Consider the following 26013-nt stretch of genomic DNA (forward strand, 5'->3'; position numbering starts at 1 on the left):
CTTGTACGGTGCATGCGGCAAAATATCCCAAAAACCATCTCGGCAATTATTTATCAACCTCTTCAGTCGGCTATGTGAAAATGGTTGTGTAGCACACAAACAACGTGACAGTAGGAAAGAAGTGACTACAGAAAAGAAGGGAATTAACGTTCTTGCTGCTGTTGCAGTTGATTGGCACGCTAGCTCTCGTGAAATCTCACGTCGAAGTGGCATGAGTCAGGCCCTACGCACCCTCCATTGACTTAGGATCCATGCCTATCGCATCTCTCTCTGCTTGGAAAAGATTGTGAGAATCGTGTTAACTTCTGTACATGGGTACCCTAGATGTATCATGTACCTTGTTTACTGATGAAGCCACATTTACCAATCATGGCCAGGAAACATACACCATTGGTCTACTGACAATCCCAGTTCGCTTTGTCACGTGGAACGTGGAACATTCATGGAGTGTAAACGTGTGGTGTGGGATAGTGAACCATCACCTCATAGACCCGTTTCCCATTGACGGAATACTGAACACGCACAAGTACCGCAGCCTCCTAATGGACCATCTTCCACGGATGCTAGAAGACGTTCCTCTGCAGACTAGGAGGAACCTGTGGTACCAACATTATGGCTATGCAGCCCATAGTGCATGAAGTACAGCATGTCTTTGCGAATTGTTTCCAAATCGTTGGATTGGAGGCAGAGAACCTGTGTTCCAGCTCTTTCCCCGGATTAGAGGCCAAGGACATATCAACTACATCCGATGACATTCATCGACGTATTACTGCAACCTGCTCGGATATCTTCCCTGAAATGCTAGCAGCTGTGCAGCAGTCTTTCCATAATAGACTGGAAGCGTGTATTGCCGCTGCTGCTGGTCATTTTGAGCGCAACCTGTGATGGTCAGTTGTCTCGCTACTCGGCAGAATCCACATAGCTAGCGTATGCACTTCTGTTGTTCTTCAGTGTATGCTGCCACAGGTATTGTTCCAGTATGGGAGTGGGAACTCTTCAAAATATGATATTTTGTAAACGACTCACACTACAATCCTGCAACAAACGCCACTGACATTTTAATTTACCCTAATTATAGTTTGTTAATGTCAATAGACATTATTCCACTTAAAAAAGTGTATATTTGCAGAAAAATACACTTTCTAAGTGTTATTATGATTATTAGTTATTGGGAGCTCCAACGTTAGGCGGGTGATGGAGCCCCTTAGGGAAATAGCGGAAAGGTCGGGGAAGAAGGCCAGTGTTCACTCTGTCTGCTTGCCGGGGGGTCTCATCCGAGATGTGGAGGAGGCCCTACCGGCGGCGATAGAGAGCACTGGGTGCACACGACTGCAAATTGTTGCTCATGTCGGCACCAATGACTCCTGCCGTCTGGGTTCAGAGGTCATCCTCCGTTCGTACAGGCGGCTGGCGGAGTTGGTGAAGGCGGAAAGCCTCGCTCGCGGGGTGGAATCAGAGCTAACTATTTGTAGTATCGTTCCCAGAACCGATCGCGGTCCTCTGGTTTGGAGCCGAGTGGAAGGCTTAAACCAGAGGCTCAGACGATTCTGCGGAGAGCTGGGGTGCAAATTTCTCGACCTCCGCTATCGGGTGGAGAAATGTAGGGTCCCCCTGAATAGGTCAGGCGTGCACTACACGCCGGAAGCGGCTACGAGGGTAGCGGAGTACGTGTGGAGTGCACATGGGGTTTTTTTAGGTTAGAGAATTCCCTCCCTAGGCCCGACAAGACGCCTCCTGAGACGCGGCAAGGCAGTAGGCAAAATGCAACAAGGAATAACAATATTAATGTGCTTATAGTAAACTGCAGGAGCGTCTATAGAAAGGTCCCAGAACTGCTCTCATTAATAAACGGTCACAACGCCCATATAGTACTAGGAACAGAAAGTTGGCTGAAACCAGACGTAAACAGTAATGAAATGCTAAACTCGGATTGGAATGTATACCGCAGAGATAGGCTGGACAGTGAAGGGGGAGGCGTGTTTATAGCGATAAGAAGTGCAATAGTATCGAAGGAAATTGACGGAGATTCGAATTGTGAAATGATTTGGGTGAAGGTCACGGTTAAAGCAGGCTCAGACATGGTAATTGGATGTCTCTATAGGCCCCCGGGCTCAGCAGCTGTTGTGGCTCAGCACCTGAAGAATAATTTGGAAAATATTTCGAGTAGATTTCCCCACCATGTTATAGTTCTGGGTGGAGATTTTAATTTGCCGGATATAGACTGGGAGACTCAGACGTTCATAACGGGTGGCAGGGACAAAGAATCTAGTGAAATATTTTTAAGTGCTTTATCTGAAAACTACCTTGAGCAGTTAAATAGAAAACCGACTCGTGGCGATAACATATTAGACCTTCTGGTGACAAACAGACCCGAACTATTTGAATCAGTTAATGCAGAACAGGGAATCAGCGATCATAAAGCGGTTACTGCATCGATGATTTCAGCCGTAAATAGAAATATTAAAAAAGGTAGGAAGATTTTTCTGTTTAGCAAAAGTGACAAAAAGCAGATTTCAGAGTACTTGGTGGCTCAACACAAAAGTTTTGTCTCAAGTACAGACAGTGTTGAGGATCAGTGGACAAAGTTCAAAACCATGGTACAATATGCGTTAGATGAGTATGTGCCAAGCAGGATCGTAAGAGATGGGAAAGAGCCACCGTGGTACAACAACCGAGTTAGAAAACTGCTGCGGAAGCAAAGGGAACTTCACAGCAAACATAAACATAGCCAAAGCCTTGCAGACAAACAAAAATTACGCGAAGCGAAATGCAGTGTGAGGAGGGCTATGCGAGAGGCTTTCAATGAATTCGAAAGTAAAGTTCTATGTACTGACTTGGCAGAAAATCCTAAGAAATTTTGGTCCTATGTCAAAGCGGTAGGTGGATCAAAACAAAATGTCCAGACACTCTGTGACCAAAATGGTACTGAAACAGAGGATGACAGACTAAAGGCCGAATTACTAAATGTCTTCTTCCAAAGCTGTTTCACAGAGGAAGACTGCACTGTAGTTCCTTCTCTAGATTGTCGCACAGTTGACAAAATGGTAGATATCGAAATAGACGACAGAGGGATAGAGAAACAATTAAAATCGCTCAAAAGAGGAAAGGCCGCTGGTCCTGATGGAATACCAGTTCGATTTTACACAGAGTACGCGAAGGAACTTGCCCCCCTTCTTGCAGCTGTGTACCGTAGGTCTCTAGAAGAGCGAAGCGTTCCAAAGGATTGGAAAAGGGCACAGGTCATCCCCGTTTTCAAGAAGGGACGTCAAACAGATGTGCAGAACTATAGACCTATATCTCTAACGTCGATCAGTTGTAGAATTTTGGAACACGTATTATGTTCGAGTATAATGTCTTTTCTGGAGACTAGAAATCTACTCTGTAGGAATCAGCATGGGTTTCGAAAAAGACGGTCGTGTGAAACCCAGCTCTCGCTATTCGTCCACGAGACTCAGAGGGCCTTAGACACGGGTTCACAGGTAGATGCCGTGTTTCTTGACTTCCGCAAGGCGTTTGACACAGTTCCCCACAGTCGTTTAATGAACAAAGTAAGAGCATACGGACTATCAGATCAATTGTGTGATTGGATTGAGGAGTTCCTACATAACAGAACGCAGCATGTCATTCTCAATGGAGAGAAGTCTTCCGAAGTAAGAGTGATTTCAGGTGTGCCCCAGGGGAGTGTCATAGGACCGTTGCTATTCACAATATACATAAATGACCTGGTGGATGACATCGGAAGTTCACTGAGGCTTTTTGCAGATGATGCTGTGGTGTATCGAGAGGTTGCAACAATGGAAAATTGTACTGAAATGCAGGAGGATCTGCAGCGAATTGACGCATGGGACACGGAATGGCAATTGAATCTCAATGTAGACAAGTGTAATGTGATGCGAATACATAGAAAGATAGGTCCCTTATCATTTAGCTACAAAATAGCAGGTCAGCAACTGGAAGTAGTTAATTCCATAAATTATCTGGGAGTACTCATTAGGAGTGATTTAAAATGGAATGATCATATAAAGTTGATCGTCGGTAAAGCAGATGCCAGACTGAGATTCATTGGAAGAATCTTAAGGAAATGCAATCCGACAACAAAGGAAGTAGGTTACAGTACGCTTGTTCGCCCAATGCTTGAATACTGCTCAGCAGTGTGGGATCCGCACCAGGTAGGGTTGATAGAAGAGATAGAGAAGATCCAACGGAGAGCAGCGCGCTTCGTTACAGGATCATTTAGTAATTGCGAAAGCGTTACGGAGATGATAGATAAACTCCAGTGGAAGACTCTGCAGGAGAGACGCTCAGTAGCTCGGTACGGGCTTTTGTTAAAGTTTCGAGAACATACCTTCACCGAAGAGTCAAGCAGTATATTGCTCCCTCCTACGTATATCTCGCGAAGAGACCATGAGGATAAAATCAGAGAGATTAGAGCCCACACAGAAGCATACCGACAATCCTTCTTTCCACGTACAATACGAGACTGGAATAGAAGGGAGAACCGATAGAGGTACTCAGGGTACCCTCCGACACACACCGTCAGGTGGCTTGCGGAGTATGGATGTAGATGTAGATGTAGATGTTGATTATCTAAAGATACGAGCCCCTTACTACTAATTCATTCTGCGAAAACCGCACGTCAGAAGCACTTTCCATTTCCGCAATATTTGCGGTCATAGTTCTAGGTGATTCATCCTGTATAAACATATCTACCGTCAGTTTTTTCTTACGTTAGGTCGATAGGCCTAGCACCAGTTCGTTATCAATTACGTTGTTTTGTTAATCATCCAAAACGTCTACTGATACACAGCGCTACTCAGTGTCAGGTAAGCGGACTATTACAATAAAGGGCAGACCTTAGAAAGTAACCGGCTAGATCACTAGTAATTGTTTTGTAATGGAAGCAGAGCAGTGCAGGGCAAAATGGATGATAATGAATGATCGGTGTTTCATCACTTGAAAGATTCGTCTAAGATGGACATCGGACGTTGTATATGAGATCTTCTGACCATATCTAGTGAAAGAATAACCACACTCACTAATTCTAGGTTCTAAAGCGTATACTGGTTGCGCTGTTAGCTCAGCGACCTGCTTCGTAACCTGCATGCTGAAATCCCGTAGTCGTATTTCAGCTGGCGTTAACAGTGGCGTGTGAAAGTGTGCCGCTTCGAGAGAAACTCACAACCGCACAACGGCCATATGAAGCCACCTGAAGACATTTTCCACTTTCATTTTTAATTGATTCACCACCTCGAAAATGGATGCGGAACAGTGAAGTCAAAAATAATTAATTTAAACATAGATCAAAGTAAGTACAAGCATTAAAAGTATTTCACCCGAAAAATTTAATTATCTAGCATTATCGGTGTCGAACGTGTTAAGCTGTTCAACGTGGGGTCACTACTGATTGTATTATACGCTTATAAGAGGTACAGTTCTTACGGTAAAAATAATTTTCTAAAAGCTCATCCGTCGAACAGCTTAAGCTACCTTTTTCCAATCCCGTAACTTTTCCCTCATACACGTGAAAGAATTATATAGAAAACAGAATCTGAGTGCCAAAGTAATTCAAATTACTTAGTAGAATAAAATTTCACAAGCAAAAGAAAAAGAAAGGGGGAAAATGAGAATGACTGAATGATGGCTAAACTTTTGGTTTTAAAGAGCACTGCTGTCGTAGTAGAAACCCACTGGAGAGAAATTTCGGAGATTTATAAGTGATAGGGTTAGAAAAACCAGCCATAGCATTCACTCATCACTACTTTAGTTGTTTCGTCTTCTCACTGGTTTGATGCAGCCCGCCACGGTCTCCTCTTTTGTATTCTCTTCATCTCACAGAAGAACTTGCACCCAACGTCTTGGATTATTTCTTGGATATATTCCAATGTTGGTTCCGCCCTACAGTTCTAAGAATGTAAATGATTCTGTGTTCCAGAAATATCCTTGCAAGTCTTTAATATAATTTCATCTACCATCATAAGAGATGTGACAGCAAGACATGCAGAAGGCACTGCAACTGACTAATGACTCAGGAATCGATATATACATAGTTAATCTGAACAGGCTTTGTTTTGACCACCATATTGTTGACTGTGATATCGTGTTCAGTGTCCTGTACAAATTTGTGAACAGTGGTTATCGAGTTCCAAGGAACCACGGTAGTGGAGGTAATTGAACACACCTCATGAAGGCAGCAATTTCACGTAAACAAAGTTGACTGATTAATTAAAAATGTTCTTTTGTGAACAGCAGACCAACATACGAAGTGAATATTCCCTCTTATTATGTAATCCTTCTCTTTCTGCAGAGGATAACGACAGCACATGCCAACATTCTACAAAACTACTTCAGTATCTAGGTGTACTTTTTTTAAATGTTTTTCATTGTCATTTTTGCGCATAAATGAGCTTTATATCTCGAAACATGTCGCTTCATTAAATTATTTGAATCTCAAATTTTGTGAGTGGTCGCTGTCTCTGAGAAACGTTTTCATATTTTTGAAACATTCGAGGTTAGTGTGGCTTTAAATTCCTAAGGAAGTGCTGAAATTCGCACATCAGCAGGAAAGGGTGGACAAAATAAAACTGTCTCAAAAACTGTTTTCGGTAGTTCATGACAACTTATTTGGACAGCAAATAGGTCATCAGAAATCAGAAATGACACAACTTCCTTATATTATTCACTGAAGACTAATTTTCGTGTTCATTGAGGTTGCAGAGTTAGTTAGCCTCCATGCGGTGCACCCTAGGTAACGCCAAAGAGCTAACAATTGCTGGCAGTCAGACAATCATCGACGTTTGATTGTTGATCTCATGGCTAGTTGTACATCGTTGTTACTGCTAAGGCTTCACTCTCAACATGCCTGTACAGAGGATCTTTTGGGCCTCTCACCATATCTGACAGCTCAACATAAAAGGAATAAGCGGGCCAAAATGCTAAGAACTAAGTAAGACGATGGCATCGACATTGTTGCAATACAGGAAACACACGTCGAAAATAAAGATCAAATTAATCGGAGAGGCAGGATCCCTGACTACCACCTAGTTAGCTCAACATGCCATCGTTCCTATGGAGTGGCCATATGTGTTCTATCAGCGACTAAAGTTGTCCACTTATACTCAGCAACTGTGCACAACGACATTTATGAAGCTTTCGTCAAGATAGGAGGACCTCTTGTGAGCATTGTGTATAAACCACCAGCATCTACCTGCCCAACAAGTCCTGCAACACTTGCCACATCCGATTATATGTGTGGCTGATTTTAATAGCCACCGCACCCAGTGGAAATACAGAACAGTAGATGAAAATTTCTAGGCCTTTCTTAAACTTTAATGCTATGCCTGGGACGGGATGGAAAGTGCGAAAGCTAGTATAGAAATTTCTCGAGAGCGGAAACCTTGAGATTGCAGACGACCTGCTGCATAGCTTATATGGCCCACGGCGAGAGAAATGGATGAAGAGTCTCTTCATTTCAAGACATCTAATAGAAAGGCCTTGCCACTCCTTCGAAAACCAGGCGGGCCCAATAAAACAAACCACAACATCACAGATACCGCTACAAATAGGATCGCAGCCCATATACAGGCGACATCCAGAACGCCGAGAGAGAGAGAGAGAGAGAGAGAGAGCGAAAAAGTCTCATGCAAGAACAATGCGACATGAGCTTAACTCCCTCCAGACAAACAGTACATCATTTTTCCTCCTAATTTTCCACTGCTTAGTCAGAGAAGCGCTTAAGAACGTAAAGGCAGTGAAGACACCAGGGTCCGTCGAAATACATCCTAAATTTCTTAGTGACTGGAGAAAGTACGTCATAAAATGGCTTGCACAGTTTTATAAAAGTGTGACGACAACGGGAGGCATATCATAGACAATTACTTAAGCCAGGAAAACAAAGCAACCAAAGAAAGAGCTATGGGCCAATATTGTATTGCTTAGCACCATACAGAAGCAGTTTGAGAGACTCCTATATGACAGATTGAATCCAAAAGTACTCGAATGAATCCTAAACGAGCAAGCAGGATTTCGACTTGCTAGAAACTGCATATATCAGGTACTTTCTTTGACAACCCATATATATAAGCGAAAATCATCGATTGTTTTCTTAGATTTAAGTGCAATTTATGACACTGTCTGGAGACACGGGCTGTTGTACAAACTAATTCGGTAACTCCATGAATTCGTAACATCTGTCTCATTGATGATATGCTAGCGGGGAGAACTTTTAAATTGATCATCTCAGAAATGATTAGCTCCACCAAAATACTCAACAGTGCCCCGCTTTTCTTCAATCTTTATATTTAGGACACACTGAACACTCAGTCCAGAAAGTTCAGCTACGCAGGTGTCTCGACTACAGCTGCACAACACGAATTATTCGAGGCCAGCGGCACGCCTTGAGCCCTGATTTAAAGCTGCTGAATGACTGCTTTCACAGATGGAGATTGCAGCCGAACTCAGCTAACACAGAAGTATCAATGCTTCCACCTTTGTAGCCATTCTCCAGGAATAGAGCTTAATGTCAACGTTGAAGGGAGACGTCTCAACAATAACAACTTCTCTCAGTATCTTGGAGTCACACTCGACATGACGCTTTTTTTACAAGGAGAATGGGATGAAGGCCATGGGTAAAATGATAACAAGGACTAACATCATCCTTAAAATGTGAACCAAGCAAATACATTTCGTACATCAGCAGTTCGGCTTGCCTATTCAGTGTTGGAATACTGCAACCCTTTATGGATTAATAACTCGCATGTGAACAAGATCGACACGGTAATAAATCACATTGTGCGCACTATCAGTGCCACAGTGAAATCCACTCCTATTGCTTCAGCCATCAGAGATACGGTGTAAAAATGCTATCGTCAGACGGTACCACAAGATTAACGATAACCATCAGCTGTCCGTACAGAATGACGTAGCTGTCTTGAATCGCAGAAGACATATCAAGAAGACCAGAGCTAGCCACCGTTGGAGAACTTACGAGCTCAGACTTTGACTTCACAACGCCTGGAAATAACACGGGAAAGAGCACTGCCCACCACAATATTAAAGATTTACGACCATGCAGAAGCCTCTTGGTTTTAGTCAATCACGCAGAATGTGGATGACATTAAACTCATATGTATTGTGATACGCGGCAGTCTACTGGTGGACCTGCACGTCTCACGTATTAATCATAATTTGATTTATAATCGTTACTATTTGGGCTTAATTCCTGTTGCTTGGCAAAATAGTCAACTATTGTAATGAACAACGTCACTGATTACCAGAAGTAAGCCTTCTCTTTCCTGGAACGGGTCTTGCGCGTAATTATCTCTGTAGCTCAGTTGAGTGTGTGATGAGCCAAGCTAGATGGGCCACCCAGTGAACCAGAGAAAGGAACAACCCCCATGGAGACTGCGGAGCGTCTTTTCAGAGGAAAGTGCAAGCTGCAGTGAGCCCCAGAAGCAGTTACTGGGCGCGACCCCACTACTGTCAGGGCTGGCAACGGCCTCATGCTTTCCTCCCAGATTCGTATAATTATTTGTGCTCTGCATGACGCGGGTCTAGGGCTGCATTCACAGATAGGGGACTTGGTACGATGAACACCTGCATCATGAGAAAGCCCTGTACTCATGAGAAAGTAGCAATTTTTAAGAGCAGGTGTGTCTGAGGCAAGAAAATTTAAAAGAAACTTTGTTTTGCGCTGAGAACTCCCCTCCAGTGAATGCTATGTGAGGGACAGTCAGTGATAGATAAACATTTTGGTATGGCGTGAGAAGTGACTGGCCTGTTTTGTGAACAGGAATTGTGTTCTCTGTGTAGAACACAGGGGTGACTATCTGTCACCATTTAACGTGAAGGGGATGGTCTAAAAAGTTTTAAGAGGCCTCCTCATTGACTAACCTATACGTATCGCAGCACCTGGGATCAAAGACGATTTGCCTGTTAAATCAGCCACAGTGACCTCAGAGAATCTTGGTCCTCGCAGATCAGAGACAGAAAAGATTAATATGATTTTAGTAAACTGCAGGCCCCAAAATTAGTATAGCTTACTGAAGGTTATAATGTACAGACAGTATTGGGAATACCGAGCGAGGTGGCGCAGTGGCTAGCACACTGGACTCGCATTCGGGAGGACGACGGTTCAATCCCGCGTCCGGCCATCCTGATTTAGGTTTTCCGTGATTTCCCTAAGTCGCTCCAGGTAAATGCCGGGATGGTTCCTCTGAAAGGGTCACGGCCGACTTCCTTTCCCGTTCTTCCCTAATCCGACGAGACCGATGACCTCGCTGTCTGGTCTCCTCCCCCAAAACAACTCAACCCAAGTATTGGGAATAGAATGCTGGTTGAAACCAGACGTCAATGACAACGAAATACTAATTTCAGATTGGAATGTTTATTGTAAGGATGGTTTAGTCGCCAATGGTGGTGGCGTGTTTATTGCACTAAATAATTCGATAAAATCTAGCGAGGTTATCACGGATACCGAATGTGAGTTAATCTGGGTGAAGCTGAGTATCAAAGGACGGTCAAAACTGGTGATCGGATGCTTTTACAGACCACATGGGTCAGTTTCTGTAGTTGTAGAGCGCTTCAGACAGAACTTGCACAATATCATCCGTAATTTCCTGATCATGCCGTTGTAATAGGGGGGCACAGGATGGCAGTGCTACGCCATTAAAACTGGTGCCAGATGCAGGGATTCATGTGTCATTGTTCAGGATGTCTAGTCCTAAAATTACCTTGAGGAGATAGTCAGACAACCAACTCGTGAGGGAACGTCTTAGACCTCCTGGCAACAAACAGACCTGAGCTTATCGAATCAGTTACCGTAGAGGGATGTATCAGTGATCATAAGGCTGTGACAGCATCTATGGCGACGAGTCCTACAAGGAATGTTAAGAAAGGCAGGAAGATATATTTTCTCATCAAGGGTGACAGGATACAAATTTCAGAATATCTCAGCAGGCAGCATCAAATATTCGGTGATGAGGACGAAGACGTGGAGAACAAATGGAAAAAATTCAAATGCATCATTCAATAAGCACTAGACAACTATGTTCCGAATAAGGTTTTAAGGGATGGGAAAGACCCACCATGGCTTAATAGCCGTGTTAGAAAAGCGTTACCTAAACAAAAGCACTTCATCTCAGATTCAAGAGAAGTAAAATCCTAGCTGACAAACAAAAGCTGAACGAAGCGAAAATGAGTGTAAGGAGAGCAATGAGAGAAGCGTGCAATGATTTTGAAAGTAAGACGTTGTCAACCGACCTGAGTAAAAACCCTAAGAGATTTTGGTCGTGTGTAAAATCAGCAAGTGGGTCAAAATCATCCATTCATTCTTTCAGCGACCACACCGGCACAGAAACGGAAGATGACAGAGAGAAGGCCGAAATATTGAATTCGATCTTCCGAAGTTGTTTCACGACGGAAGATCGTAACACTGTCCCTCTTTTCCGTCGTCGTACGAACGTCGAAATGGCAGATATTGAGATAACCGTTCGCGGAACTGAAAAGCAGCTACAATCGCTTAGTAGTGGAAAGGAGTCAGGGCCAGATGAGATACCTGTACGTTTCTATGAAGATAATGGGAAAGAACTTGCTCCCCTTCTAGCAGTATTTTATCGTAGATCGCTTGAGCAACGAAAGGTACCTAACGACTCGAAAAATGCGCAAGTCAGTCCCGTTTTTAAGAAAGGCCGTAAGACAGATCCATACAATTATAGACCTATATCATTGACGTCAATCTGTTGTAGAATTATGGAACGTGTTTTATGCTCAAGAATTATGACGTTTTTTGAAAATGAACATCTCCTCTATAAAAATCAACATGGATTTCGCAAACAGACATCCTGTGAAGCTCCGCTCGCTCTGTTCCTCCATGAGATCCACAGCGCAATGGACAACGGCGCTCAGATGGATGCCGAGTTCCTTGATTTCAGTAAGGCGTTTGACACCGTCCCGCATTGTCGTTTAATGAAAAAATACGAGTTTACAGAGTATCGGAGCAGACTTGCGATTGGATTCAAGACTTTCTTGCAGATAGAACTAAAGTCGTCGCTCTTAACAGAACAAAATCGACAGATGTAAGGGTAATATCCGGAGTACCACAGGGAAGTGTGATAAGACCGTTGCTGTTTACAGTAGATATAAAATTAATGTTCTAACAGAAAGCGTCGGATGCTCTTTAAGGTTATTCCCAGATGATGCAATTGTCTATACCGAAGTAGCAACGCCAGAAGCTAGTAAGAATTTGCAGAACGACCTGCAGAGAATTGATGAACGGTGCAGGCTCTGGCAGTTGTCCCTGAACGTAAATAAATGTAACATATTGCGCATACATAGGAAAAGAAATCCACTACTGCACAGCTACACTATTGATGACAAACAGCTGGAGACAGCGTCTGCAGCAAAATATCTACGCGTAATTATCCAGAGCGACCTTACGTAGAATGTCCACATAAAATAGGTAGTGCGAAAAGCAGATACCAGACCCGTCAGAAGAATCTTAAGGAAATGTATCTCATCCACGAAAGAAGTGGCTTGTAAGGCGCTTGTTCGCCCGATTCTTGAGTACTGTTTATCTATCTGGGATCCCTATCATGTAGGACTGATATAGGAGATAGAAAAGACCCAATGAAGAGCGGCTCGTTTTGTCACGGGATCGTTTAGCTGTGGAAAGAGCATTACGGAGATACTGAACACACTCCACTGGCAGATGTTACAAGAGAGGCGGTGTGCATCACGGAGAGATTTCCTTTTGAAATTTCGGGACAGCACTCTTCAGGGGGAGTAGGAAAACGTATTACTTTCCCCCACGTACATCTTGCGTATTGACCACGAGGAAAAAATTCGAGAAATTAGAGTAAATACAGAGGCTTACCGACAATTATTCTTCCCACACACTGTTCGCGAGTGGAACAGGATTGGAGGGATCAGATAATGGTACCGAAAGTACCCTCCGCCAGACAGGCTTGCGGAGTATGATGTAGATGTAGATGTTATTAGGGGTAGTGAAAACACCAGTTTTCGAGAAGTGCATATGTGGAGGTGACAGCACTGGCTAAAATATCAAAGTCATTAAGAGAGGGAGAGAAAAACAGAATTGTTTAATAACTAAAAGCTCAATATTATAGCAGTTGTTTAATGTTACAAAACTATTGCGTGAAGGAGAAACTGTTCACATGCTAAAAATATATATCATTCACCAATAGTTTGCACAGTAGTTTCCATTGGCACACAACTGCACGGAGTTGCAGAGTGAACAAAGAACTAAGTTTTGATAGAACAATTCTGGTCCAGGAAAAAGAGAGAACACTTCTGCTCGAGGCATGGCAGAGGAGACTTATATGGAGGAAGAGACTTAGATCCGGGAGGTGAAAGAGAAAATCTGACTTAGGGACTTCAGTTCATGTGCTGCAGTCTGCGGCAGATCACGGCGCCCTTCATTTCATGCATCTGAAAGCTGGTTTCGGTGACCGATCACAGGGGTAGCTTGATGATGTGAGGATTCTCGTGTGTTTAGCTGTACACCGTTAGGACTAGCCACATTTCAGAATCCAATAGTTTCGTGAACATCTGCCGGCTCATAACGAATCAGTCGGAATGTTGCGATAGCGTGCTGAAAAGTAATGCTTCAACATTTTTTATGTGATACTCTTGATGCTTTTTAAATAAAACAAACGTCATTAACGTTCTTCATCTTTATTCTTTATGTTGTAGCCCTCTGCCGCTAAAGGGCTCCTAACTGTAATGTGTAACACGGCGGTGTGTAACGTAACTATCTCGGTGCGTGAGAAATAGCGTGCCATAATGGAGTTTCGAATTCGTCCACACATGGAGCACCTGTCCTTTAGCATGACAATGCAAGACCACACACGAACGCTACGACATGTGGAACAATCCAGGGCCTTGAGTTTACTCTCGTCGATCATCTTTCATAGAGTCCCAGCTTGGCCCCATCCGTTTCTCATCCGTTTCCAAAACTTCGAGGACTTCACATTGATAATTATGGTGTACAAGCAGAACTGAGGTTGTGGCTTGGTTATCACAGTCAAACATTCTACAGTGACAGTATCAACAAACTGGTCTCTTGTTGAATATGTTAGTCGACAGGGTGACTAAGTTGAGAAATAAATATGTGGACATGAAGAATAAGAAAATCATGTGTAGCTTACAGTCTAGTCCCGTCCACCTGTGTTATCCAATCACTACCGAAGTATTCACATGTTAGATTTGTACGGACCCATGTTAATAACTGATAGTTTTCTTATTCTTTGGTTTGTATAATAATATATTATTCATGAATGTCACTAGGAAACTTTGTAATAAATAGTAGCTCTGAAATAAACAGGGATCAATGAGGACCACTGTTTCATTTCATTGTTAGATGAACACACTGTTTGTTGTCTTTTGTGAGGCAGAGCATCTATGGCCAATGTTTGCTAGGGTCATTAAATGCATGTGAGCCCATCGGGGAAACGATCTAACTATCGACCAGCCCAAGTGAAGCTGATCATTCTGACATCCACGGGGATATGACGAAGGCTCTGCCGTCCCCTCATAGAAAGAATTAGTGAAGCCTTCGCAGCATTTTGCCCACGTTGGACATTCTGACTGGTAGTGAGAATGTATAGCATAAACTCATAATCCTGTGCAGATACTGTGGTTGAATTTTTTAGATTTTCTCGCACATCAGAACAACTGACATTTTTGTTGCCCATGTGACACATTAGCTGAACGTATCATCCTCCTGTATGCGTAGTCCTGGACAGATATAATGCAGTTCACGGACTGAGGAATCATCTCTGAATAAGGATGAGTGACAGTTGGAAATTAAGCTATTGAGGTCTGTCACATGAAAGGACATTTCCTACAAACCACGTTGGGCCTCTCGTGATGAACTAGTAATTGGAGGTATATTTATAAGGCAAGAGAAAAGACACTGCATTTTGCTTGAGTTGTTCAAAAATCGTGTGGCATTGTCGGCATACAAATTTGGTAGATATGTTGTAAATGAGCTATACTAGAAACAAGTGAAGATTGTGGTCACATAGTTACCGGTTTGACTCCTTGATACTGAGATGGGTTTGTGGGAATCTTTAGAGTGAAGACTATGTACGGAATGAGTAGACGGTAATCTCTGGTGGGAGTAGGCTGGTGATACTTTGAACTGAGCTGAGTCTTGCCAAGATCATCTTCAGCTATGCGTCATCTATTACACACTGAAAGTGGAATACGTCCCGCCTACGTCGAACACTATCTGTGTTTCGTTGTCGCATGTAAACAAAATGAAATGTGATTAACCATGCTCGTGTGTCAAACTAAGAGAAACCTCGAATAAGTGATTCATAACCGTGTTATTGTCATATTTCAGGGACTGATAACAATCATTGATACATACACATATGTATTATTTGTTGTGTGATTGTAGTAATTGGCACAACTACCAGTTTGCCTTTACATTCTTGCCAATACCGTCAGTGGTGTGATTTTAGAGTCATTATTTTATTCTTACATACGTCATTTTATGGCTGTAACGTTTTTTTCTTCATTTTGTATTTCATGAAATGCTGAGTCTACCTTTGGAGAGTACGGAATTCATGTTCCGTAACTTTAAAATGTTTTACGTTATTTCTCAAATGTTTGTGACTACCATCAAAATCTGACTAACAACTATGTACTATTATTTTTTGTGCACATCAAACACGTAGGTAAGTGGCTTGATTTCATGGGGATACCTTATAGTGCACTTAATTAAAATTATGTTAACGATTTCTTAATTTATGATGATATTTCTCGATGGATATTCCTGAAGTTGCCTATATTTAACTTTTTTGTACAAGTCATCTGTTTTATGGAGCAAATAAAGCTCGAACTTTATTTCCATATTCTTGCAACTAAGGTGTGTATTGACAGTTCCTGAGTTTTAGTTCAACTTTTAAAGTTCTGTGTTTAAATAAATGTATCTATCATTTGTGTTTTTGTGTACCGTACAGATGTGTGTGAATGTTACCAATGAGGGAGAACTGTTAAGTAAGGACTGAATTTGAGTTGCTAACAATTGTTCTAGTAAAGGTTGAATATGAGTACTCACTGAGTCAGAGTTAGCAAGATAAACGAATCTGTAAAAATACCCAAGTGGGAGTGCGGAGAGTGTCGAAACGATAACCGTTGTAAAGTTTTGTAAAGAGGATGCTGGTGCTTCCGATATTATGCTGTGTTCCCTAAAATGATGTTTTCAGCCCTCTTACACCATATTTTGAGTGAATGAGTGTGATGGTTTTTGGAATGAATGAATGAATATTGTGAGTATTAAACGGTTTCCTTGGCGAAGAACCTTTTTCCAATCATCCCAACCAAATCATTTCATCGAGAGTAGTATGCCCCAGTGATAAAAAACAATCTTCATGTAGTCATATGTGACGAGTCTCCTTGCAACTACATCTTCACATATATTTCCCCAGCCACAGGAGTTACGAAACATGGCAGTCTATTGCCGGACTGTTGCATCTCATGCAGTAAGCATAATTTGATTTACAATCATTAATATCCAAATTTAATACCATCACTTAATAAACCGGTTAACAATTGTAATGAATAAGGTCAGTGATTGCCAGCAGTAAGCCACTTCCATCTATATTCCTCCTCTTTCCTGGTAGAGGTCTTGCATGTAATTTTCTCCGTAACTTAGTTTAGTGTGTAATGAGCTATACCATACACGCCAGTGGCGCAATGTTAGGAACAAATTCCTGGTGGGCTGCGGGCCGCCTTTTCAGAGGATAGCCCAAGGTGCAACAAACACTATAATCAGGTACTGGGCGCCATGCCCACTATTGTCAGGGCTAGCGACGGCCAGATGCCTTCGTGCTGAATTCGCATAGTGTTTTGCACTCTGTGCAGTGTGGGTTTAGGACTGCATTCACAGAAAAAGTTAAAGTGGCGTGATGAATACCTGCAGTCGAGAGAGAGTTATAATTTTCACAAGCAGGGTAAACTAAGTCAAATAAACTTAAAGGGAACTATATTTTGTGTTGATGACTCTCCTTCCATGAATAATTTGAGAGGGAAAATCAGTGATAGATAAAAACCGTGGCATACCGTGAGAGGTGACTGACCTGCTTTGTGAAGAGGAATTCTTTTCTCCTTGTGAAGCATAGGCCCGACTCTGTCACCATTCCACGCGAGGTGGATGGCCGCAAAATGTTGCAAGAGACCTCCTCATTGGCTAACCTAAATAAATAGCAGAGTAGGGTAATCAAGACACCGATTTTTGAGGAGTGCATACATGGAGGTGACAGTATTGTCTAAACATCAAACTGACTGGAGAATGGAAGAGAAACTACGAATTGTCTAATAACTGCAAACTGAAGTATGTAACTGTTGCTTGATGGGGAAACTACTGATTTATTAACAAATATATCATTAGTCAGCACTTTACAGAGCCGTTTCCATTGGCGCCAAAGAATTGCACAGACATGCAGAGTGTAGACCAGATTCAGTTTTGATAGAGAGAGAGAGCACTTTTGATCAAGACACAGAAGCAGAAACTTCAGTGCAGGGTATGGAGGAGGAGATTTGGATTCGGGAGACAGAAGAGAACAGTTGACTCAGTGACTTTAGCAGATATGTCGCTTGAATTAGAAATTTCAACTGATATGTCCCAGTCTGAGGCATATCAAGGCACCCATTTCGCTTCGCACATCTCAGAGCTGAAAATGGCGACTGATCTGAGTGATGGCGAGCAGGGTCGGAAAACTCATGTCCCTTTATCAACATGCTGTTAGGACTAACCACATTTCAGAAGCCAATACCTTCACGAACATCCACTGGCTTATTATGAATCAGTCGGATATGATAGTTGCATGTGTATTCTTTCTTTCTTCTGCTAGACAAAGGCGATCACTGGGTGATCGCCACGGATTTACGTTTCCATAAATCATGAATAGATTACAGTCTTGCCCCATCCGCCTGTTATCCAGTCTTTGCCAAGGTATTCATGTGTTAGATCTCTATTGGTCCAAGTTAACAATTCATAGTTTTCTCTTACTCAGCACTGCATGTGATCAGACTACCCCTGTAATAATTCGCTGTCGATATGTATCAGCAGAGACCTTTCGAAAAAAAAAGGTTCAAATGGCTCTGGGCACTATGGGACTCAACTTTTGAGGTCATTAGTCCCCTAGAACTTAGAACTAGTTAAACCTAACTAACCTAAGGACATCACACACATCCATGCCCGAGGCAGGATTCGAACCTGCGACCGTAGCGATCTCGCGGTTCCAGATTGCAGCCCCTAGGACCGCACGGCCACTTCGGCCGTCGAACTTTCGAATTAATAGGGATCCGTTTCATGTCATAGTTGGATGAAGGTTCTGTTTGTTATCTTTTGTGAGGTACGACACCCATGTCTCATGTTTGCTAGGGCCACACTTTTAGTTATCTGCACACGACACCCTTTTCATTAAATGCATGTTAACCTATGGGGAGCGACCTGACTGTTGGCCACTTCGACCGATGCTGATCATTTTGACATCCACAGGGGTATGTTGAAGGCTGACCCATTCCCTCACAACTGGTAATGGCAGAAGTGCCGACGCCCTCCGTAAATGGGGGAAGATACCATCTCAAAAATGTAACACTGAGCCAAAAACCAAACAATATGATGCATATTGAAGAAAACCCAAATCGAGCCTACAATGGCCCCTTCACCGATTTCCTTGCAGCAACAGATGAGGTGACTAAGAATATCCGATTTTAGGATGTTAATTTGTAACTAATGCTGGTACATAATATCTACATGAAGATATTAACTATGTTGACTTTTTTATTACTTGAATATATACACTACCGGCCTTCAAAATTGCTACACCAAGAAAACGGGTATTCATTGGACAAATATATCATACTAGAAGTGACATGTGAGTACATTTTCACGCAATTTGGGTGCATAGATCCTGAGAAATCAGTACCCAGAACAACCACCTCTGGCGGTAATAACGGCCTTGATACGCCTGGGCATTGTGTCAAACAGATCTTGGATGGCGTGTATAGGTACAGCTGCCCATGCAGCTTCAACACGATACCACAGTTTATCAAGAGTAGTGACTGGCGTATTGTGACGAGCCAGTAGCGACCGTAGCCACCATTAACCAGACGCTTTCAGTTGGTGAGAGATATGGAGAATGTGCTGGCTAGGGCAGCAGTGGAACATTTTCTGTATCCAGAAAGGCCTGTACAGGACCTGCAACAGGCGGTAGTGCATTATCCTGCTGAAATGAAGGGTTTCACAGGGATCGAATGAAGGGTAGAGCGACGGGTCGTAACACATCTGAAATGTAACGTCCACTGTTCAAAGTGCCGTCAATGCGAACAATAGGTGAACGATACGTGTAACCAATGGCACCCCATACCATCACGCCGGACGATACGCCAGTATGGCAATGACGAATACATGCTTCCAATGTACGTTCACCGCGATGTCGCCAAACACGGATGCGACCATCATGATGCTGTAAGCAGAACCTGGATTCATGACGTTTTGACATTCGTGCATCCAGGTTCGTCGTTGGGTACACCACCGCAGGCGCTCCTGTCTGTGATGCAGCGTCAAGAGTAACCGCAGCCATGGTCTCCGAGCTGATAGTCCATGCTGATACAGACGTCGTCGAACTGTTCGTGCACATGGTTGTTGTCTTGCAAACGTCCCCATCTGTTGACTCAGGGATCGAGACGTGGCTGCACGATCCGTTACAGCCATGCGGATAAGATGCCCGTCATCTCGACTGCTAGTGATACGAGGCCGTTGGGATCCAGCAAGGCGTTCCGTATTACCCTCCTGAACCCACCTAATCGATTCCATAGTCTGTTAACAGTCATTGGATCTCGACCAACGCGAGCAGCAATGTCGCGGTACGATAAACCACAATCGCGGTATTCTACAATCCGACCTTTATCAAAGTCGGAAACGTGATGGTACGCATTTCTCCTGCTTACACGAGGCATCACAACAACGTTTCACCAGGAAACGCCGGACAACTGCTGTTTGTGTATGAGAAATCGGTTGGAAACTTTCCTCATGTCAGCACGTTGTAGGTGTCGCCATCGGCGCCAACCTTGTGTGAATGCTCTGAAAAGCTAATCATTTCCATATCACAGCATCCTGTTCCTGTCGGTTCAACCGAGCGAGGTGGCGCAGTGGTTAGCACACTGGACTCGCATTCGGGAGGACGACGGTTCAATCCCGTCTCCGGCCATCCTGATTTAGTTTTTCCGTGATTTCCCTAAATCGTTTCAGGCAAATATCGGGATAGTTCCTTTGAAAGGGTACGGCCGATTTCCTTCCCAATCCTTCCCTAACCCGATCTTGCGCTCCGTCTCTAATAACCTCGTTGTCGACGGGACGTTAAACACAGCGACCACCACCACCATCCTATCGGTTAAATTTCGCGTTTTTAGCACGTCATCTTCGTGGTGTAGTAATTTTAATGGCCAGTAGTGTATGTATCAAGCAAGAGGCATGTCATTCCATACATAAAATAAAATTCCTGTTCGCTGACACGGGTAATACCTTTCGTGTCAGTCTGATAAGTGTTAGACACAGAGTCCTGTATGAAACAAGAGATAAAAAGTTCCTAAACGTTAAAAAGTACTTAGAACATATCTTGAAAAGATGGGTTGTATTTCCCAGGCAGAATGGTTGTTGTAGTAACGGTAAGTATTAATTGTAGAAAGGTATAAGATAGACGAGACTGTGAAATCATTTGGATTAAATTGAATAGAAAACGTGGACTCAGAATAAAACCGAATGTTGTCATTGTGTGTCCGCAGCTCGTGGTCGTGCGGTAGCGTTCTCGCTTCCCACGCCCGCGTTCCCGCGTTCGATTCCCGGCGGGATCAGGGATTCTCTCTGCCTCGTGATGACTGGGTGTTGTGTGATGTCCTTAGGTTAGTTAGGTTTAAGTAGTTCTAAGTTCTAGGGGTCTGATGATCATAGATGTTAAGTCCCATAGTGCTCAGAGCCATTTGAACCATTTTTTTTCACTGTGATCAGTTTCAGCTGCAAAAGCCACACAATCTTTGAAGGTTGCAAACCAGTACTGAAATTACTATCTCATAATGTGCTGAATAGACCTCATCCAAATACAATAATTTTACATCGAGCAAACATAAATACCTTACATTTAGATATTTTTAACCAATAAACAGAGATTAGCTACTGCGATGTCATTATAACAAAGATGATTACTAAGTTCAATTAAAAACGGTGAGATGATCAGTGACGGTCATCGTGCCAAGAAAGAAATGAGAGCAATTTGCTCGAATGTGGAACGCATGGAGGAGTTACGGTCCAAGTTTACATTCTGAATAAACACATTGCCAGGCAGAAAAAGAGAAGAATTCAGAAAGGAACGAGGAAACGATATGAAACTTCGCCGTTTGAGACAGTATGTGATGTTATTACAGTGATCATGAATCAAGTCAAAGTTTTAGAGAAAGTTTGCAGTGTTAGACGTCTTATCACAATAACGATGCACCGTCTGTGACCTAGATGCATGCATTCATTCGGTTGGGAAGGAGGTCATAAAACCGTTGTATCCTCTCCTGAGGCATGCTGGCCCACAACTATTATAACTATTCTTGATGTACTGGGTACTGGCACTGGGACAGATTTGAGGTCGAGCTGGTCCCACACAAGGTGTATCGGGGACAGAATGGGGATTCTGCTGGCCGCGACACTACCGCTACACAGCGCAGACACTCCAAAGAGACACGTGCGTCGCGTGGGCGAGAATTGTCCTGTTGGAAAATGGCATCACAATATTGTCGCATGAGAGTAACATCTGAGAACGCAGGATACCGGTGACATATTGTAGTCCTGTCAGAGCTCCACAGCCATGACCTGAAGTCATAACCGACTGCTTCCCACACCCTGACACAAGAAGTAGCACAGCTCTACCGCTCCAAAGTAATTGAAGAAAGGGACATAGTTCCAGGACGCCGCCATACTCGCCGATGATGATCACTCGTATTGCTGCACACAATGCGACACCGCTCATCAGCAGTCGATGCTTTCTGGTCACGGCACTACTCCAAGTGCAGCCGTTCGTGTTGTGATGTTTACGACAGCGTACGCATGCGAGGGTAATCCCCTAATCCGGCTGCTGCTAATCCCTGACCAATGGCGCGGGATGGCACAGAATATTGCCGGGTGCCCATTACTTGTTCCCAGGTGACGGCGGCACTTGGCCCACGAGAAAGAGAGGCCACGGCGCGTACGTCACGAAGGTAGGCCGGAACTCGCTCGCTTGCTCGGCTCAGCAGACAAAATGCGTTTCTAAACCTGTTAACTCAAAACTGGGCGTGTGCGTACTAACGAGAATTTCATATCTAACTGGAATCTGCCGTTATAAAGTCCTACTGATTAACAGTACTACAACAAAATTTAATTCCGGATCAGTACTCTATAGAAATGGTATAACGGCTTGGTTGAAGCATTTAGTTTTTTCTGCTTAACAGTCCTCATTTCATACAAGAAGTGATGCCTTATGCAACTGATAGTCATTTTGGCATGATTTTAATTTCATTGTACCCTAGTACAGCCGTAACAAATTATAAGTAGGTCTATGGACTTCCGATCATTGTAGGACTAATAACAGTAAGACTCAACAACAGCGGATTACAGTAGAAGATGCAAAGGGGAAACATCTATTAGGTGCACTACGAATGTAGTGGTGTGGATATCTTGGGAATGTGGGTCTCACGGGCAGCGTGTAAGAGATAAGTCCCTGCAGGCGCACTATCTTTTGTGTCCTCAGTGGCTCAGAAGGATAGAGCGTCTGCCATGTACGCAGGAGGTATCGGGTTCGAGTTCCGATAGGGGCACACATTTTCAACATGTCCCCAATTATGTATATCAACGCCTCTTTGCAGCTAGGGTGTCGATTTAATTGTCATTTCATTCTAGAGAAGCTACACGGTCACCAATGGTATCTGTTCTTTCGCGAACAGATACTACCTTCATATATACACTCCTGGAAATGGAAAAAAGAACACATTGACACCGGTGTGTCAGACCCACTATACTTGCTCCGGACACTGCGAGAGGGCTGTACAAGCAATGATCACACGCACAGCACAGCGGACACACCAGGAACCGCGGTGTTGGCCGTCGAATGGCGCTAGCTGCGCAGCATTTGTGCACCGCCGCCGTCAGTGTCAGCCAGTTTGCCGTGGCATACGGAGATCCATCGCAGTCTTTAATACTGGTAGCATGCCGCGACAGCGTGGACGTGAACCGTATGTGCAGTTGACGGACTTTGAGCGAGGGCGTATAGTGGGCATGCGGGAGGCCGGGTGGATGTACCGCCGAATTGCTCAACACATGGGGCGTGAGGTCTCCACAGTACATCGATGTTGTCGCCAGTGGTCGGCGGAAGGTGCACGTGCCCGTCGACCTGGGACCGGACCGCAGCGACGCACGGATGCACGCCAAGACCGTAGGATCCTACGCAGTGCCGTAGGGGACCGCACCGCCACTTCCCAGCAAATTAGGGACACTGTTGCTCTTGGGGTATCGGCGAGGACCATTCGCAACCGTCTGCATGAAGCTGGGCTACGGTCCCGCACACCGTTAGGCCGTCTTCCGCTCACGCCCCAACATCGTGCAGCCCGCCTCCAGTGGTGTCGCGACAGGCGTGAATGGAGGGACGAATGGAGACGTGTCGTCTTCAGCGATGAGAGTCGCTTCTGCCTTGGTGCCAATGATGGTCGTATGCGTGTTTGGCGCCGTGCAGGTGAGCGCCACAATCAGGACTGCATACGACCGAGGCACACATGGCCAACACCCGGCATCATGGTGTGGGGAGCAATCTCTTACACTGGCCGTACACCTCTGGTGATCGTCGAGGGGACACTGAATAGTGCACGGTACATCCAAACCGTCATCGAACCCATCGTTCTACCATTCCTAGACCAGCAAGGGAACTTGCTGTTCCAACAGGACAATGCACGTCCTCATGTATCCCGTGCCACCCAACGTGCTCTAGAAGGTGTAAGTCAACTACCCTGGCCAGCAAGATCTCCGGATCTGTCCCCAATTGAGCATGTTTAGGACTGGATGAAGCGTCGTCTCACGCGGTCTGCACGTCCAGCACGAACGCTGGTCCAACTGAGGCGCCAGGTGGAAATGGCATGGCAAGCCGTTCCACAGGACTACATCCAGCATCTCTACGATCGTCTCCATGGGAGAATAGCAGCCTGCATTGCTGCGAAAGGTGGATATACACTGTACTAGTGCCGACATTGTGCATGCTCTGTTGCTTGTGTCTATGTGCCTGTGCTTCTGTCAGTGTGATCATGTGATGTATCTGACCCCAGGAATGTGTCAATAAAGTTTCCCCTTCCTGGAACAATGAATTCACGGTGTTCTTATTTCAATTTCCAGGAGTGTATATGCAATTCTCGTTTGTACATATATACCTCGTGGAGAGTTAATACGGTTAGAATAGTAGTTTGTCTGCTATGGTGAGCGAGCGAACGTGCTGAGGAATACCTTCGTGACATACGCGCCGCGGCCTGTCTTTCTCGTAGGCCTCGAGGGCGCAAATGTGACGTCGTTACGGTGTGCTTCTTGCAGAATATGGTGACCAGATGCGGTCGACCGGAATCTTGATTAAGAATATGCTTGCCCTCACGTTTACATGCACTCCAACATCGGGTCACTATCAAATCCCTACAAATTTGGGTGTTGGAGAGTGTAACCAGCTGACCAAATGTAGACCCAAAATGGGACCCCTGTCAGCTGCTGTTAATGCGTTCTCAGACGAGAATGCGGCATCTCCGCGTCCTTCACAGCGATCACTTAACGTATGATATTGTTCACGTCCCTAATAAATCCACAAGGCCTGGTAACAACACTAAACACGACCAACACTAATCTACTCTTGTGGCTGTTCTACCAGTCACAGAGAATTGTAACTCTTAACAATTCACATACCTGACGATGGCGTGTACGTGTATGAAGTTACACTGACATCCAACCTTGTCATCTGCGTGATTCACTGGTTTTGTCAGGCAATGTACGTCCCAACTAAGGTAATAAATAAGGGTGTTGAACTTCCCGATTTAATTTCAATTCTCAGAAAACGTTGCTGGAACAAAGATCGCTGGGCTGTTGGTTGGAGACATACTGTGAGGAACCTGAGACACAAAAGTTGATAATTCGTGCATCCTAACGAACAGATATGAGTAGCATTTGTAACCAGGGCCAGTTTAAGGTAGCACAGGACCAGGAGCACTGATGAACTATCGAACACCTATCGCGCAATATATACTAATATTTTTTGATTATGCTATTTTACTTCTATATAATATGTTAAAGTAACGTTTAACTACATTTCATTTCAGTGATTTAAACTGTAGCAGATGCTCTGTAACTTCTTTTTTTTTTTTTTGCACTTTTGTCTGAGCAACATAATCAACAGTTTACTCTCGCTTGCTTCATTCGGGTATTTATGAATAATAAGCCTTTCCATCACTAAACTGAATTAAAATTTTTGCACCACTACCTACTTCTACCGATTATACAGAGAAGGAGTTCAAGAGACCAGTGTGTTCTTAATGTTGGTTCCACTAAGAGAGGTAATAACTCTTCCAGATTTTTACTATCGCTGAACTACTGGCGTGCAACTTTCCATTTCTGCAAGCCCTGACTTGTGCATATTTTCTCGAAATTGATTATAAATTATTACATCTCTCTTCATAAAACAGAAAGTATCGTATTGTAATCTTAGATAATTTATAACTCTGGCTAGAAACATTTTCGCCAAACTCTCCATAATTCTGAGCTCTCTAGTAAAATTTCTAGACACACTTCTTGGAGAAGCCTAATAAACGTTTTACTTAGTGATTGAAGATGGAAACCTAATGCTGTAACATTCGGTAAAAGCGAATGAATATCCTGTCGTATCTGAATGGATTGAACATCAAAGTATCCATGAAAACTTCACAGAAATGCGTTGAAACATT

The sequence above is a fragment of the Schistocerca gregaria genome, chromosome X (genome assembly GCF_023897955.1).
Source record: "Schistocerca gregaria isolate iqSchGreg1 chromosome X, iqSchGreg1.2, whole genome shotgun sequence".
Lineage (NCBI taxonomy): Eukaryota > Metazoa > Arthropoda > Insecta > Orthoptera > Acrididae > Schistocerca > Schistocerca gregaria.